The 16,779-nt window shown below is 40.9% G+C and overlaps 1 protein-coding gene across 3 annotated transcripts in view; it reads left to right on the forward strand.

The window, feature by feature from the left end:
* The first annotated feature begins 934 nt into the window (after window positions 1-934).
* Window positions 935-16,779, forward strand: part of KIAA1958 (KIAA1958 ortholog) — a 161,355-nt gene continuing 145,510 nt past the window's right edge. For all 3 annotated transcript variants that reach the window (XR_006710213.1, XM_045468873.1, XM_045468872.1), the window contains exon 1: window positions 935-1,184. The gene's annotated coding sequence lies outside the window, so the exon portion shown is untranslated. The remainder of the gene's footprint in view (window positions 1,185-16,779) is intronic.

The following is a 16,779-nucleotide window of genomic DNA, read 5'->3' on the forward strand; positions in this document are numbered from 1 at the left end:
TATTACCACTATTATTTTTTGGACATACTAAATGCTATAGGTAGAAAGGGAGTTAAGAGCATGGTGCCAAACTATCTGGGATGAATCTGGGTTCCTCCAGCTACCATCTGATCCTGGGCAGATGTCTTAATTTCTCTGTGCCTCAGTTTCTTCATCCATAAACTGGTAATGCTAACCACACTCACTGCATGGAGTTCTTCGGATTAAACAAATTAATATTCTCTAAGCACTTAGTGTTAACCCCGGACACATATTAAGTGCTATAAAAGTGTGTGCTAGATAAAATAAAGGTGGAAGGTGCCAGCCCTACCTCTGTTGTACCAAGCTGTCTAGGTGATACTATTGTACGCCTCCCCGGTTCTAGTGTGTTTTAGGTGTTAAATTGCCCCTCTCTCTCTATGGGATGGATGTGAGTGTGGTAGTTGGATTGGTAACTTCTACTGGGCTGTGGTGACTGTGGGTTAGATGTGTCAGCAGGAGGTGTTCCTGGACGTGCCTGGGTGTGGAGGTGACTCTACTCGGTGCGTTAAAACAGGTGTTACACACCAGACGAACGGAGCAGGTTCTTGCAAGGTCTGCTCCTTGGGTTTAGGTGGAGCTGTATGGAACTCCAAGGAGCAGTGGGGACCGCGGCAGGACGGAGAGCTGCCCACTTCAGAACGTAGCGGGGATAGTGGGTTTCACACCTGTCTGGGTGCAGAGACCCGAACCCGTGCGCGCCGGTGTGTGGTAGGAGGGTCGGTCCACACCCCCTCCGGGCAGCGACGACCGCGAGCTCGGAGCGCTTCGTAGGAGGTGTCGTTACACACTTCCTGTAGGTCTCGCGGACCACGGCGCGTTTCCGGTGCCGGCTGGAGCCCGGGGTCCGAGCCCCCGCCCCGTTCGCCGGCCCCGCCCCGCCCGCGCCCCGCCCCCAGCCCGCCGCGCTCCGAGCCGGGCGCGCGGAGCCCGGGGCGCACGGAGCGGCGCGCGCCGGTCGGCAGAGCCAGGCTGGCGCCCCCGCCCCCCGCTCCGCGCCTCCGTCCGCCCGGCGCCTTCCCCGCTTTTCTTGCCGCCGCTCCCCGGCCCTCTGGCCGCTTTCCCTCCCTCGCCTCGGTCCCGCCCCGTCCAGCCCGGGCTGCCCGGCTCCCGCAGGCCCCCCCCGCCGCCCGCGTTCCTATGGACAGACGCACAGACACCTGCAGGTGGGTGAGAGCCCGCGCGCGGGGCGGGGACGAGCGCGCCGACGCTGCGACCTGGGCCGGGGAGCCCCTTTGTGTGGGGGGCGGCCGCGCTGGGGTCCGGGCTGTCTCCCCTTCGGCCGCCAAGCAGTGACCCGGCTGAACCCTCTTTTGTCTTCTCTGGGGGGGGGGGGGGGGAGGCGGGGTGGGAAGGCCGAGAGTCAGGGCAGCGACCCGGGTGGCCAGCCGTCGCCGGGCTTGGGGGCGCGACGGGTGAGACCCCAGGCGGCCGAGCGGGCTCCGGGAGCGAGCTTCGGCGGCCGAGGCTCTGGTCAGCCTTCGCGGGGCCGGCGCGGCGCCCGGCATCTCCTGTCGCCGCCGCGGGCGCGCTGCGTGGGTCTGGCTCGCCTGCTCCTGCTCTTGGGTCTGTTTGGAGGTGGGAAGGAGGGCGGGAAGGAGAAAGAAAAGATCTGCCCTCTTAGTTTCCAAGTGTTGAGATGGTTGTGGAGAGAGGGAGAGAGGTGGTTCGGGTCTTTGCCCGACTTGTTTCCCTCGCGAGAGGCACGCTGAGGTGCGTGTGGGGCGTGTGTGGAGGAACGTGCATCGCTTCGGTCCCTTATTTATTGTTTCTAACGGAGGAGGGCTTTCATCGAAGCGCTCTTCCGCCCCCTCCCCCATCCGAGGCTGCGCGCAGTGATTTGTGTTTGTTATCAAATACATCGACAAATGTATTCCCTGGGTGCAAGGAGGCTGGGTTGACCAGAATCAAACCCAGATCAGAGAAGGTTTCTGGTTTTCAGGTGGTTCCTCTTCTGTTTCTTAAGATTAGGTTGGGACTTTCAGGCAAATCAAAGATGAACATGGCTGTGATTTTTTTAGGAATTTTTGGATATCTCTCCATATTTTAAAGTTTGATGGTAAAGTTTTGCTATTTCCCAGACTCCTTAGGATTAGCCTGACCGAATCTTCTACCTATTAAGTAAACAGTTAACAAGCGACTCAGATAGTGATAGCTTCCACAGTGGAGGTTAAGTTGGAGTGCAGTAAACATCTAGTTTTCCGTTCAGACTAAAACCTTTATTTTTGCTGGTTTAAAATATGAGATCTTCCACAGCGTATGGGGAGAACGTGAATGTTAGAACTGATTTTTCTCCCTGTGATTGTTCTTTCCCTCTTTTATTCTATGTTTTTATGTATTCTCTCTTTACAAAACCTAACGATTGGGTTGCACTGGTGGATATAATTTTTTGAAAAGTACCGTGGGTGATATTTCCGGTTTATGTTATTTATCTGAGTTTCTTATGAAGAGTTGATATATATTTGTAGATATCCAAATTGTAAGTGAAGTTGAATAAGTACCCAGAAACTTAATATTGCACATTCAGATTTTTAATGCAGGTACAGATTTATATCTTTATATTAATCTCAATTTACTCACTTCTGGAGACTTTTTTTTTTTTTTTGTCTGTTGTTTGGAATCCATGTTGACAAATTTAAATCTGACTTCTCAAGGAGATTAAAAAAATAGTTTTGGGTACACTTAGTTATATATACAGCTATATGTAGAAAACAGAGGCTTTCCTTGAAAAACATAGTGGTGCAAAATATTTAAATTTTCATCAAATGAGATACAGAAAGCAATGTGCTTCTACAGACGCAATGTGCTTTCATCAGAAAGCAGAGCACACTTTAAAAAAAAAAAGGTTTTCTTTTTACATTTATTTATTTTTGAGAGAGTGAGACAAAGTGAGAGTGGGGGAGGGGCAGAGAGAGAGAGGGAGACACAGAATCCGAAGCAGGCTCCAGGCTCCGAGCTGTCAGCACAGAGCCTGACGCGGGGCTCCAACCCACGGACCGTGAGATCATGACCTGAGCCGAAGTCGGTCGCTCAACTGACTGAGCCACCCAGGTGCCCCAGCAGTGCACAGTTTTAATGCAGTTTTAATTAGGCAAACTGCTTTTGTCCTTATGAAGAGGAGACCATTTTAGTATGCCAAAAAGAGTGATCTTCTTCTAGGAGAAAAATTTATCCTAGATTCTTGCCCTAGTTACATTAACAGATTAATATTATTGCATGCCTAATTTTATGTATACCTGGAGTGTACATTTTTGTACACTTAAAACCTAGAAGAGGCTACTTCTAACATTTGTCTCACCAGCCCCTTTGAATTGATCAAATTATATTCCTGCTTTGACTTCCTGTCTAGATTAGCTAAACCAAATTAGGCTGCATAGAGCTCAGTGCAAGGCACTAGTAAGCTCTTGAGCAGGGTTCTTCTTTTTCAATAAGGATGTCCTAAAGAGCATGGGTATTGAAATTTGTTCGGGCTTATTGTCCTAATTTGTTTTTTTTTTTTTTTTTTATTGTCCTAATTTGTGTTAGGAATGGGATGGAATTCGAAAACACTCCCAGAGTTTCAGCTATTAGATTACACACTCTTTATCAGTTCTTAGAAATTTCGAAAAAAGATAAGCTAACAACTTGAATTGCTTGTTTATGTCTTTATTTATAGGACTGGCAATTGGAGGAATAAGGTTTAACAAAGAGTCAGTGTGTAAATTAAACATTAAGAGTGTGTGGCCTGTTTTGAGAATTGCTTGGCAACTTGTAGTTATGCCTAACAGTTTTCTGGGATTGGCAGTGTAGTGTCTTTACGTGGGCTGGCTAAAAGATAACACCTAGTTTTTTTTTTGCTTTGTTTTTATTTTTGGCTCTGATATGTGGATATTTTTTGGTTTTTGTATAATTAGCAGTAACATTTAGTGTAATCAGAAGCAGTGCAGAGAACCTTACATGTTTTCAATTGATTTCTCTTCTGGTATGTCGGTGTTTAGGAAGGCATAGAAATTATTTTTCAGTCTTCATGGTTGAAATTTTTTTCAGCTACTAAATGTTACTTCCAGAAATTTTGAATTTTTATGTAAAGTTGGGTTTTAAATATACTTGAGCAATATAAACTGACATTTACCAGTTTCTTTTTTTTTTTTTTTTTTGAACAACACTAAGCTGTCCAGTTAAATTTGATAGGCTTGAAAATCTATAGACTTTTCCTGCTTGTTAGTTACCAGCGTGTTACCATTAAAGGAAACCCAAAATGGCCACTTGAGATTACTTGGAACCCTCAAAGGACTAGTATTATCATTAGTAATAACCAAATGGAAGCTGAAAAGTAGCAATTTTATTCTTTATAATAGATCTGTGACTTTCAGATCCTTCTTTTTCATGAAGTTTTTTGTAGCCTGGTGTGGAAGCAGGTCTTGACTGTTAGAAGTGTGGACAGTGACCTCTCATTCCAGCCTTTATCGTCCTGCATTGTTTAAGAACGGCACAAACTCGTGCTGCTCTTGGAAAATGCGGAATTCATTCTTGGATTAATATTCTGCTACCAGATGTACGAGGCTGGCTCTGAAGAAGCTTTTTCTTTTAAATACTGTCAAAAATAGAGAAGCTGAAGATTGGAGAGAAGCCATTTATTTTGAACAGTTTATTTTTTGACAGTTTGTGTTTGTAAAGAAACCTGTTCATAATATTTACTTAAGAGAGCTACATAGTTGCCTGAGGAAGCCCCACAGGTTTCTTTTTTCCTTTAAAAAAGTTTCCATAGAGCTTAACTCTTATGTGATACTTCTTGACTTTGCTTTTGATTAGTTGATTTATGGACTTTATTTACCAGCATGATTGGAGAATTCTTTTGCTATACAGAAATTGTACTCTGCCTGTGCTCTGATCTGTTTCCTAGGTAACAAATGTACTGCATAGATTCCATAATGAGGACTGTGGTTGGCTAGTTACAGTGTAAATTCTGTTGTTTGGTAAAGCTTAGTCTCAAATTCAAATAAAGGTCAAGAAACCAAAAGTACTCAAGATGCAGATTTTTGAATTTTATTTTGTATTCAATGTCAACAAAGTTTAATATGCTTTTCTGGAGAAAGGCAAATTATGCAGCAGTATTCAAGTGTATTTTGTAAAGTCTTGAAACAGTTGGAGAGCCTTTTCACTATTCTATATTGGTAATACCAATGGCTTTAGTGACAAGATGTATTTCAAAACTTTGTCACACTTTAATATAGATAGCAAAGTGTTGTTGTGTAGGACATCTGTAATTGGTTCTTTTGTACTGAAAGAAAAGTAACATATATGTTACTAACTTGTGCAATTTCATGTGAAATACAACTTTTAAAAACTTTAAGAAGGCATTAAAACATTTAAGAAACTTTTTTTTTTTTAATTTTTTTTTTCAACGTTTATTTATTTTTGGGACAGAGAGAGACAGAGCATGAACAGGGGAGGGGCAGAGAGAGAGGGAGACACAGAATCGGAAACAGGCTCCAGGCTCTGAGCCATCAGCCCAGAGCCCGATGCGGGGCTCGAACTCACGGACTGCGAGATCGTGACCTGGCTGAAGCCGGACTCTTAACTGACTGCGCCACCCAGGTGCCCCACATTTAAGAAACTTTTAAAAACATTAAAAGTCTTGTTGTAAAATGATGCATTTGACTCTAGCTATTTCCCCTCTGATGTGCCTGAACTTTGGCCCCCTCAGCACCTGGGAGCAAGTCTCTTTTAGGTAGCTACAAATTGGAAAATAGCTTTCCCCTTTACCTTACTGTCCTCTCAAAATCTATGACCTGTATAGTTTTAGATACAGGGCAAGAAATAATATAGGTTCAATTATTAGTGATTATTACTTGTTTAAAAAAAACTTGCAATGAACCATAATTTCATTAATACTCACTGAAAATATCTTTTCATTTGATGCTTGCAACTGTTTTTGTTTGTTGATCGTCAGGGATTCTGTTAGCAAAAAAAAATTTTTAAGTTATTTATTTATTTATTTATTTATTTATTTATTTATTTATTACATTTATTTATTTTTGAGAGACAGAGAGAGTCAGAGTACAAGTTGGGGAGGGGCAGAGAGAGAAGGAGACACAGAATCTGAAGCAGGCTCCAGGCTCTGAGCTGTCTTACAGAGCCTGATGCGGGGTTTGAACCCACAAACCATGAGATCGTGACCTGAGCTGAAGTCGGATGCCCAACTGACTGAGCCACCCAGGTGCCCCAAGTTATTTATTTATTTTGAGAGAGAGTGGGAACGAGTGCAAGTGGGAGAGGGGAAGAGAGAGAGGGAGAGAGAATCCTAAGCAGGTTCTGTGCTGTCAGCATAGAGCCTGACATGGGGCTCAATCCCAAGAACTGTGAGATCATGACCTGAGCTGAAATCAAGAGTTGGTGCTTAACCGACTGAGCCACCCAGGTGCCCCTGAAATTTTTTTAAAGTTAATCTGAGGAGCACTTGGCTGGCTCAGTGGGTAGAGGATGCAGCTTGGGGTCGTGAGTTTGAGCCCCATGTTGGGTGTAGAGCTTACTTTAAAAAAAGTTAATTTGAATTCTAAAGAATTATCCAAAGTTGCTGCCATTACTTTCTCTTGCTTGGCAGGATTGTTTATGTATTATTTACTTACTTTTTTAGTTGATTTCAGGAATAAGACATATCTTATTTGGGTGTTCCTTCTTCTTGGTTTGCCTTAGAACTGACACTACTTGAAACGTTTCTGGGCTTTTCAAGTTGCAAATATTGTGTCCATTATGTTTTCTCTTGAATGTTCACTATTTAAAACTTTTTTTTTTGGATTATTATTATTTTTCTTTTTTTAATGTTTATTTATTTTTGAGACAGAGAGAGACAGAGCATGAACGGGGGAGGGGCAGAGAGAGAGAGAGAGACACAGAATGGGAAGCAGGCTCCAGGCTCTGAGCCATCAGCCCAGAGCCTGTCGCGGGGCTCGAACTCACGGACCGCGAGATCGTGATCTGAGCTGAAGTCGGACACTTAACCGACTGAGCCACCCAGGCGCCCCTATTTTTCTTTACAATATTTTTAAGTAGGCTCCACGCCTACTTAATGTGGGGCTCAAACTCACAACCCTGAGATCAAGAGTCTCGTGCTCCAGGGGTTCCTGGGTGGCTCAGTTGGTTAAGCATCTGACCTTGGCTCAGGTCATGGTCTCAGGGTTCCTGAATTTGAGTCCCACATGGGGCTGTCTGCTGTCAACGCGGAGCTGGCTTTGGATCCTCTATCCCCTTCTCTCTCTGCCCCTCCCTCTCTCTCTCCCTCTCTCTCTGTCTCTCTCTCTCAAAAATAAACAAACATTAAAAAAAACAAGAGCCGTGTGCCCCTATTTGAACATTTTTTAATTGGGGTGTGTGGATGACTCAGTTGATTGAGCATCTGAGTCTTAGTTTCCATTCAGATCATGATCTCACGGGTTTATGGGTTTGTGGGTTCGAGCCCCACATTGGGCTCTGTGCAGACTTTGTGGAGCCTACTTGGGATTCTCTCTCTGGCCTTCTCCCCTCATGCATTTTCTCTCTCTCTCTCTCTCTCAAAATAAATAAATAAACATAAAAAAAAATTTAGATGTTTGTTTATTTTTGAGAGAAAGAGAGACAGAGCATGAGCAGGGGAGAGGCAGAGAGAGACACACACACACACAGAATTCAAAGCAGGCTCCAGGCTCTGAGCTGTCAGCACAGAGCCTCACCTGGGGCTCAGACCCATGAACTGTGAGATCATGATCTGAGCTGAAGTGGGACACTTGACCAACTGGGCCACCCAGGTGCCCCCCCCCCCCAAAAATAAAAAAAAAAATAATCATTGTGTTATTTAAGGCATAGTCACCACATATCAAAAGCTCTGCTGTTCTGAGACTTCATACTTCTGGGACAGAGTTAACAGTATTTGTGAACTCCTATCTAGCAGAACTACCTCCTCTTCCTAGCCAGTATTAGTTAACAAGGGCTGCCATAACAAAGTATGACAAACTGGGTAGTTTAGACAACAAAATTTTCTTACACTTCTGGAGGCTAGAAGTCTCAGATCAAGATGTTGGCAGAGTTGGGTTCTTCTAAGGATTCTCCTTGGCTTTCAATGGCAGTCTTCCTCAGATATTTTCACTATGTGCCTGTCTGTGTCCTATATTCCTCTTTTTATAGGACATCAAGTCATCACCTTAGAACTCACCCAAATGACCTTATTACCTCTTTAAAGGCCCTGTCTCCAAATATTGTCTCATTTTGAAGTCCTGGGTGTTAGAACTTAAGTATATGAATTTGGCAGGGGCAGGGGATGAACAATTCAACTCATAATACAGCCCATTCCTCCACTCATTGCCTTTCATGCATACCTACTTCACTCCATATGTGTGATATAATCAAGTCCTTAGACTACTTGGTTCCTGCTTCCCAAGATTTCTCAGTTCTGTTTGCCCCATACAGATCACATAGTACTCTGTCACCTTTGCCTATCATTGGTCTTGGTTCTACAGTTAAATATATTCAATGCACAACACAAGTCCTTATGCTAAGGCTTCTGTAATCATCATTTGATAGTTTAAAGCTCTTTGAACCCTCATAAATGCCTCATGTGAATAATGTGTCCTGTCTTTCATGGTTAAAGCTGTTTGTGGCTTTTATAGTTGAAGGTCAGTTTTGCTGAATATAAGTACTTGGCTCACATTTTCTTTCCTCGGGTTTCTTAAACATGTTACTCTCTGGTAGGGTTTGGCAAACCTTTTCTGTAAAAGGCCAAATGGTAATTATTTTAGGCTTTGTGGAACATAAGTCACTGTCAAAATTACATAACTTTGCCACTGTAGTGCAAAAGCAGCCATATAGAGTATGTAAATGAGCAAGCATGACTGTGTTTAGAGAAACTTTATTTACAGAACCTGACAGTGGACTGGATTTGGTACCTAAGCCATAGTTTGCTGAGCCCTATTCTATTGTATTCTGGTAAAAAGTGTTGTTGTCAGAGTCTAATACCTGTGATTTTTTTTAAGTGACTTTATCTTTTTCTTAGATGCCCAAAGGACTTTTAATCTTTAAAAACCGATACTTTTACTAGAATATGTATTTTTAAAGGTTTATTTATTTATTTTGAGGGAGAGACAGAAAAGCATGAGCAGGGGAGGGGTAGAAAGAGAGGGAGAGAGAGAATCCTAAGCAGGCTTTGTGCTGTGAGCGCAGATCTTCATGATCTGAGCCAAAATCAAGAGATGAACGCTTAACCAATTGAGCCACCCAGATGCCCCTAGAATATGTATTAAGTGTTGGCTGTCCTCATAAATATTTTCATCAGTGATAGATTTTAGTATTTAACGTTTCATTGCTTTCATTTTCTTTTTGGGGTCTCCTGTTACATGTATGTTGGATCTTCATTGCTTGTCTTTTATATCTACATCTTTCCTCCAGTTCTTTTTATCTTATTTTTAAAGTTTGCTTTGTTTTTGTATTTTTCCTTTTTATCCTTTATTAAGCAGTATCCCTGGTATCTGTCCTTTAAGTCTAGTGTTCCTCCAGTTTTGTCTTCCTTTCTGAATTTTTTTTCTTTCTTATTCTGTCCAGAATTTTGTCATTGCTTTCGTAAATGCTCTGGTTATGTCTACATTCTCTCTCTCTTTTCTTTTTTTTAGGTTTTCTATTTCTGATTTATTCTTTATAGCTCCTGTCAGTTTCTTAGTTTCTTTTAATTCATATTAAGATATTATGTTACAGTTCTTATCTACTTTATGGCCATATTTTTCTGATGTGCCTTCGATTGGTTAATGCATTATTTGGTTCTTTTTGTCTTTTTATCACAGTACTTCACATAGGATTAGATTGCATTCTTTTCTCTTGTTCATGTTTAATTTAGATGGATTCACCTCTACTTTAGGAGAAGGTTTCTGTGATGGAGGTGGAAGTAGGCCAAGATAGTTGTTTATTATTATTATTATTATTATTATTATTAATTTCTAAATATTTTATTTATTTTAGAGAGAATGTGTGTGTGTATACATGCGCACAAGTGGGACAGGGGCAGAGAGGGAGAAGGAGTCAGAGGATCCGAAGCAGACTCCACACTGACAGCAGAGAACCTGATGTGGGTCATGAACTGTGAGCTCATGACCTGAGCTGAAATCAAGAGTCTGACATTTAACTGACTGAGCCACCCAGGTGCCCCTGAGTTTTACATTTTATAGTTAAGTCTGATCTGTTTTGTGTTAATTAAAAAAAAAATTTCTTAATGTTTATTTATTATTTTTGAGAGAGAGACAGAGTGTGAGTGGGGGAGGAGTAGAGAGAGGAAGACACAGAATCCAACGCAGGCTCCAGGCTCTGAGCTGTCAGCACGGAGTCCGATGCAGGGCTCAAACCCCATGAATCATGAGATCATGACCTGAGCTGAAGTTGGACATTTAATCTACTGAGCCACTCAGGCACCCCAGTGTTAATTTTTATTTAAGGTGTGAAGTTTAGGTTGAAGTTCATTTTTTTGCCTGTGAATGTCCAGTTGCTCCTGTACCCTTTGTTGAGAAAGCTGTTCTTCCTCCATTGAATTGCTTTTGCATCTTTGTAAAAAAGCAGTTGAGCATACGGATGGGTCTGTTTCTTGGTCTATTCCATCTGTTTTTGTGAATAGATTTGAGGAGAATCCAGAACTAAGCCTTTGCTACTGTTTAATTTGCTTAGAACTCCTTGTTCATTCTTTTTTCCCCTCTTGTTCATTCTTAAGTATGATTTTTTTTGTTATTATCGTGGAAAACTTTTTGTTCCTGTTGGTCAAAGGGGACAAATATTAGGTTAAAAAAGGTTAAGATATGCAGTAATTTGATTAATAGTTTTTTTAGTTTATTTGCTTTGTAATATAGTGATAAGCTGACATAGATTTGTTTCAGAGAATTCAATTCTTTTGTAAATTACTTGGGTTGTTAACATTTTCCTGACAATTGTGGTTCAATAATAATAAGTATACTTTGGCATCTTGAGAAAACAGAGCTCCACATTAATGAATTTTTGTATAACTAAAGTTTATTTCTTGTACAAAACTTAAGATTTTAATTATTTTTAGGGAAAATGTTTCCCATCTGTGGTTAAATTTAAATAAAGGGTGGCAATTCAGTTACTTATGGAAATCTGCCAAGAATCCTCTTCTGGCATTTGGATGAACACAAGCAGATAAAGAAATTTGTTTCTGTCCCCAGAAAATTCTCTTCAGCTTTCTGGCTCTGAAGTTTTGCAACTTTAGACAGGTTTCTTACAACAAATGCAAGGAAGATTCCATCCACCTAACTGACAAATCGATCAAATTCATGGATCTACCAAAACCTTGTTTAAACAGTCTTTGAATATTTCTGTGAAATTTTAGCTGAAGGTATTCCCATTCTACCTTCAGAGCAGCATTTTAAGGAATGTTCTAGGTTTTTTTGTTTGTTTTTAGGAATGTTCTGTTTTTGAAAGCAAAGATTATATGATGGCGTAGTCTTTTTGTAAATATTTTCTTTCTAATGTATTTCATGCAAATGTGTATATTCAATGAAAAGTATATATTTTTGTGAATAATATTCTACCAATGAATATATTTTGTTAAATATATTTAGTATTTGTGAATATATTCTTAATATGCAGTACTCATAAATTGTTTTTTGGCCAACTGGCTGGTTTACTTCTGACAGACAAAAGTCTTACTGCAAATTATATTTCCTGTATATTTAGCATTTCTCGGATCATGTGTTTATACACTGATAAGGTATAAAACTCTGCACTTTTGGGGGTACCTGGGTGGCTCAGTTGGTTAAGTGTCTGACTCTTGTTCTTGGCTCAGGTCATGATCTCACAGTTTGTGAGTTTGAGCCCTGCGCCAGGCTCTGTGCTGACAGCATGGAGCCGGCTTGGGATTCTCTCTCTCCTTTCTCTCTCTGCCAGGTTCTCTCTCAAAGTAAATAAATAAACTTAAAAAATCTACACTTTCCATTAATAAAGTAATTGCCTCAAATCTTTAGTTTTTTTTTTTTTAATGTATATTTATTTTTTGAGAGAGAGAGAGAGAGTGTGAGTGAGCACACGTGTGAATGCAGGAGGGGCACAGAGAGAGAGAGATACAGAATCTGAAACAGGCTCCAGGCTCCTTGCTGTCAGCACAGAGCCCGATGTGGGATTCAAACCCATGAAGCGTGAGCTCATGACCTGAGCCAAAGTCGGATGCTTGACCAACTGAGCCACCCAGGCATCCCTTTTTATTCTTTTTAAAGTAAACTCTACCCTCCCCCTCCCGCCCCCCCCCCCCCAATATGGGGCTCAAATTCATGACCCTGAGATCAAGAGTTGTATGCTTTACCATCTGAGCCAGCCAGGCACCCATAGGGTTTTTCTTATTAAAACTTATTTTTAGAGTCAAAATTCATCCTGTAGATTTGCCTTAATACCTTTTTAGTTGATGCCTTCCTGTTAATCATCCAAATAGATATTTTATTTGTCTTTCTAAGAGCATACTATTAGTCTGAGAAGTAGGGATATCCTTATACATTATGTAGTAAGAAACAATATTTTTGTTTAAAATGAAAGAATGTAGTTCTATGTAATAGTTTTTTTTTTTTTTTTTTTTTTTGAGAAAAGATTACATAGGTGAAAAGGTCCGTCAGTTTGGCTATGTGAAAACTTAAACTTTTAAAAAGTTTGCTTTTGGGGTGTCAGGGTGACTTGGTTGAAGCGTCGCACTCTTTTTTTTTTTTTTTTTTTTTTACAAGCATGATGTTTATTTTTATTTTTTTTTCAAGGAAGTAATCTCTTTAATTTTTTTTCAATATATGAAATTTATTGTCAAATTGGTTTCCATACAACACCCAGTGCTACTCTTTTTTTTTTTTAAAGTTTGTTTAATTTTGAGAGAGACAGAGTGCGAGTGGTGGGGAGGGGCAGGGAGAGAAGGGGAGACAGAATCGGAGCAGGCTCCAGGCTCAGAGCTGTTAGTGCAGAGCCCGATGCGGGGCTCAGACTCACAGACCGTGAGATCATGACCTAAGCCAAAGTCAAAAAGCGTCCCACTCTTGATTTCGGCTCAGGTCATGATCTCATGGTCACTTATGTAAGATTGAGCCTTGCGCAGGCTCAGTGTTGAGTGTGGAGACTGCTTGAGATTGTCTCTCTCCCTCTCCTCTTGTCCCTCCCCTGCGTGTGTGTGTGGGCGCGCGCGCCTGAACTCACTGTGCTCTCCCTCTCAAAACACACACACACATAAACACACAAATAAAAAGTTTGTTTTTAAAAAGATAATGCAATTAAAAAGAAAGGCAATAGTTTGTAGAAAATGTAGCAATATGATAGGGAGTTGAGGTCTTCATGGCACTGTATTATTTTTATGATTTACAAAAGAATTAATAAAACTTCAAGGACAATTAGGTTAAATGAAGAGCAAGAAAAATGTTCAGCCTCACTGATAATTAAGCAAAAATAATATAGCAATCCATTTACTTTTAATTTGCTTTCTTAATTCCAGTATAATTAACATACAGTTTCAGGTGTACACTAGTTCAGCAATTCTGTATGTTACTCAGTGCTCATCACCAAAAGTGTGCTCTTAATCCCCTTTATCTATCTCAGCCATCCCCCCACCTACCTCCCCTCTGGTAGCCACCAGTTCTCTATATATGAGAGTCTGCTTTTTTGTTTCTTTGTTTCTCTTTTTCTGTGTTCCTTTGTTTTGTTTCTTAATCATTTGCTTTTTAAAAAATCAGCAAAAATATAAAATGAGATAATGCCCATTGCTGGTGGAGGGAAAAGAAGAGAGGAAGTTATTCTCATATCTTGCCGATGTGTATATAGAATTATTTATTTGTTCTTTTAAACTTTTTTTTAAAGGAAATTTCCCTTTTTTTAATTTAAAATTTTTAAAAATTTATTTATCTAGAGAGAGAGCAAGAGAGAGAGAAAGCATGAGTTGGGGATGGAGGGAGGGAGGAAAAGAGAGAGAGAGAGAGAGAGAGAGAGAGAGAGAGAGAGAGAGAGAGAGAGAGAATCCAGAGCAGGTTCTGTACTTCCAGTGTGGAGCCAGATGCAGGACTCAAACCCATGACTAGTAGATCATGACCCAAGCCAAAATCAAGAGTTAGCTGCTTAACCGACTGAGCCACCCAGGTGCCCCTGTTCTTTTAAACTTTGAAGGTGTAGGGGAGGTAAAACTTGGTTCTACCCTGCTCAATTCTGTGGCAGGGCCTGAGTAATAAACATGGTAAGAGAAAAACATACAGATGTTACTTAATATTAAAAATTTTTCAGGGGCCGCCTGGGTGGCCCAGTCGATTAAGCATATGACTTCAGCTCAGGTCATGATCTCGCAGTTTCTGAGTTCGAGCCCTGCGTTGGGCTCTGTGCTGACACCTCAGAGCCTGGAGCTTGCTTCAAGTTTCGTTTCTCTCTCTCTCTGCCCTTCCCTTGCTCATGCTCTGTCTCTCTGTCTCTCAAAACTAAATAAACAGTAAAAAAAAATTTTTTTAAATGTTTATTTGTTTTTAGAGAAAGAGAGAGAGAGAACTTGGGAGCAGAGGAGGGACCAGAGAGAGAGGGAAAGAGAAAGAATCCCAAGCAGGCTCCACACTGCCAGCACAGAGCCCAACGCAGGGCTTGAACTCACAAACTATGAGATTATGACCTGCATGAAAATCAAGAGTCGGAAGCTCAACCTACTGAGCCACCCAGGGGCCCTGAAATGTTATTTAATATTTTTATGTGCGCACACGGTCTTCATAAGGGAAATTAAGACCTGAAGAAATGGGTCGAACTGAGAGTTTATATAGTTCGTTTTTTTTTTTAGTGTTTATTTATTTTTGAGAGAGAGAACGTCAGCGCATGCAAGTGCAAGTGTGTGCACATGGGGGAGGGGCAGAGAGAGAGGGAGACAGAGAATCCGAAGCAGTCTTGACACTGTCAGCACAAAGTGGGGCTCGAACTCACAAACTATGAGTTTATGACCTGAGCTGAAGTTGGATGCTCACCTGACTGAGCCACCCAGGCACCTCAGAAAGTTTATATAAGTTTTAAACGAAGAATCAGTAAATTTGATGGGAAGTGACTAGGCAAAGGAGTTTCAGCTAGAGGCCATAAATTGTGAAACAGTGACTAGAAAATATATGGGAGAGACTAATGGAAGGTAAGGGTTATTTTAGTAGGTTTGGTTGTACAGATTCATTTTGGCATCATCTCCCAGTCTCTAGTGCTAAGAACGTTCTTCTCTTCTGGTATAAAGAGGGCATCTTTCTCATGGGAAATTTTATGACCTGCTTTTGGGTAGAAAGAGGGAGGTCAGAGAGACTTTCCTGAATTTTCTATTTCTCAAGTGTTTTCAGCCCAAAATAATATGCCAAAGTGACATATTTTGGGGGTGGCATGTTCTGAACCCCTTCAAAATATAATGTGTACCAATAATGAACATATTGAGTATACAGTTGAATTTTAACAAATTGTATAAATGTGACTAGCACTCATATCACTAAGCAGGACTTTATCAGCACCCTAGAGGAACCCCTTGTACTGCTTTCTGTATCTAACACAGTCTTTTTGAAGGAAAATAAGTATCCTGACTGATTGCTGAGTCAGGGTATATATGCTCAGCTTTAATAGATACTGCCAATTTTCCAAAGTAATTGTATCAATTTATACTGCCATCAGCAGTGTGTTAGTGTCCCAGTGGCTCCACTTCTTCATGATTATCCTTTTGAAAAGCATTTTGACAGAATGTATCAGGAGACATAAATATATCTATAGCCAATTATCTAGTAATTCTACTAATTGAAAAGATGGAAAAAGATACATGCACAAAAACATTCTGTGAAGCAGAGATCAAAGACCATAGGCTAAATCTGGCCAGTTATAGCCCACATCCAGTTTCAACCATTTGTTTTTTGTGGATACTTTTGTGCTATAATGGAAGAGTTTAGTTGTAGAAACCTTGCAAAACAGAAAATATTTACTATCTGACCCTCTCCAGAAAAAGCTTGCTGACCCCTGCATCAGAGCATTATTTAGAGTAGTGAAAGATTAGCAATAACCAGTATATCCATCAGTTGGGGAATTACAAGATAAATCCTGGTGTAAGCACTTGATGGAGTAGGATATAGTCATTTAAAATGATGACAGAGGGGCACCTGAGTGGCTCAGTTGGTTAAGTGGCCAACTTCAGCTCAGGTCATGGTCTCACAGTCTGTGGGTTCAAGCCCCACGCCAGGCTTCATGCTGACAGCACAGAGTCTGGAGCTGCTTCGGATTGTGTGTCTTTCTCTCTGCCCCTCCCCCTCTCACACTCTGTTTTCTCTCTCAAAAATGAATAGACATTAAAAATTGTTTTAAATAGTAAAATGATGATAGAGATTATTAATCCAGCAAATATTTATTGGGCATTTGCTATGTGTTAGCTGCTTTTCTAGGTGCTGGCAAATCAGTAAAGACAAAAACTCCTGCCCACATAAAACTTTAATTTTAGTGGAGGAGATAGAAAATAAATGAGATAAATATCTAAAATAATATGTATGACGTAAGTGCTAAGATGGAAAAAAAAGGGAAGGGAGATAAATATTTTAGGGTGAGGGCTTGATATTTTAGATTGCCTTCTTTCTCTGAGAAAATGACTTTTGAGTAAGGACTTAAAATAAGTGAAAGGGCTTGATATACAGGGAGTTGGAGGAAGAGCATTTGAGGCAGAGGGAAAATCAAGCATAAAGGAGCAAAGTTGGAAATGTGCTTGATGTGTTCTGAGAACGACAGTAAGATGAAGGGCTGCAGTAGAGTGAAGGAAGGGGAGAAGAG

The sequence above is a fragment of the Leopardus geoffroyi genome, chromosome D4 (genome assembly GCF_018350155.1).
Source record: "Leopardus geoffroyi isolate Oge1 chromosome D4, O.geoffroyi_Oge1_pat1.0, whole genome shotgun sequence".
Taxonomy (NCBI): Eukaryota; Metazoa; Chordata; class Mammalia; order Carnivora; family Felidae; genus Leopardus; species Leopardus geoffroyi.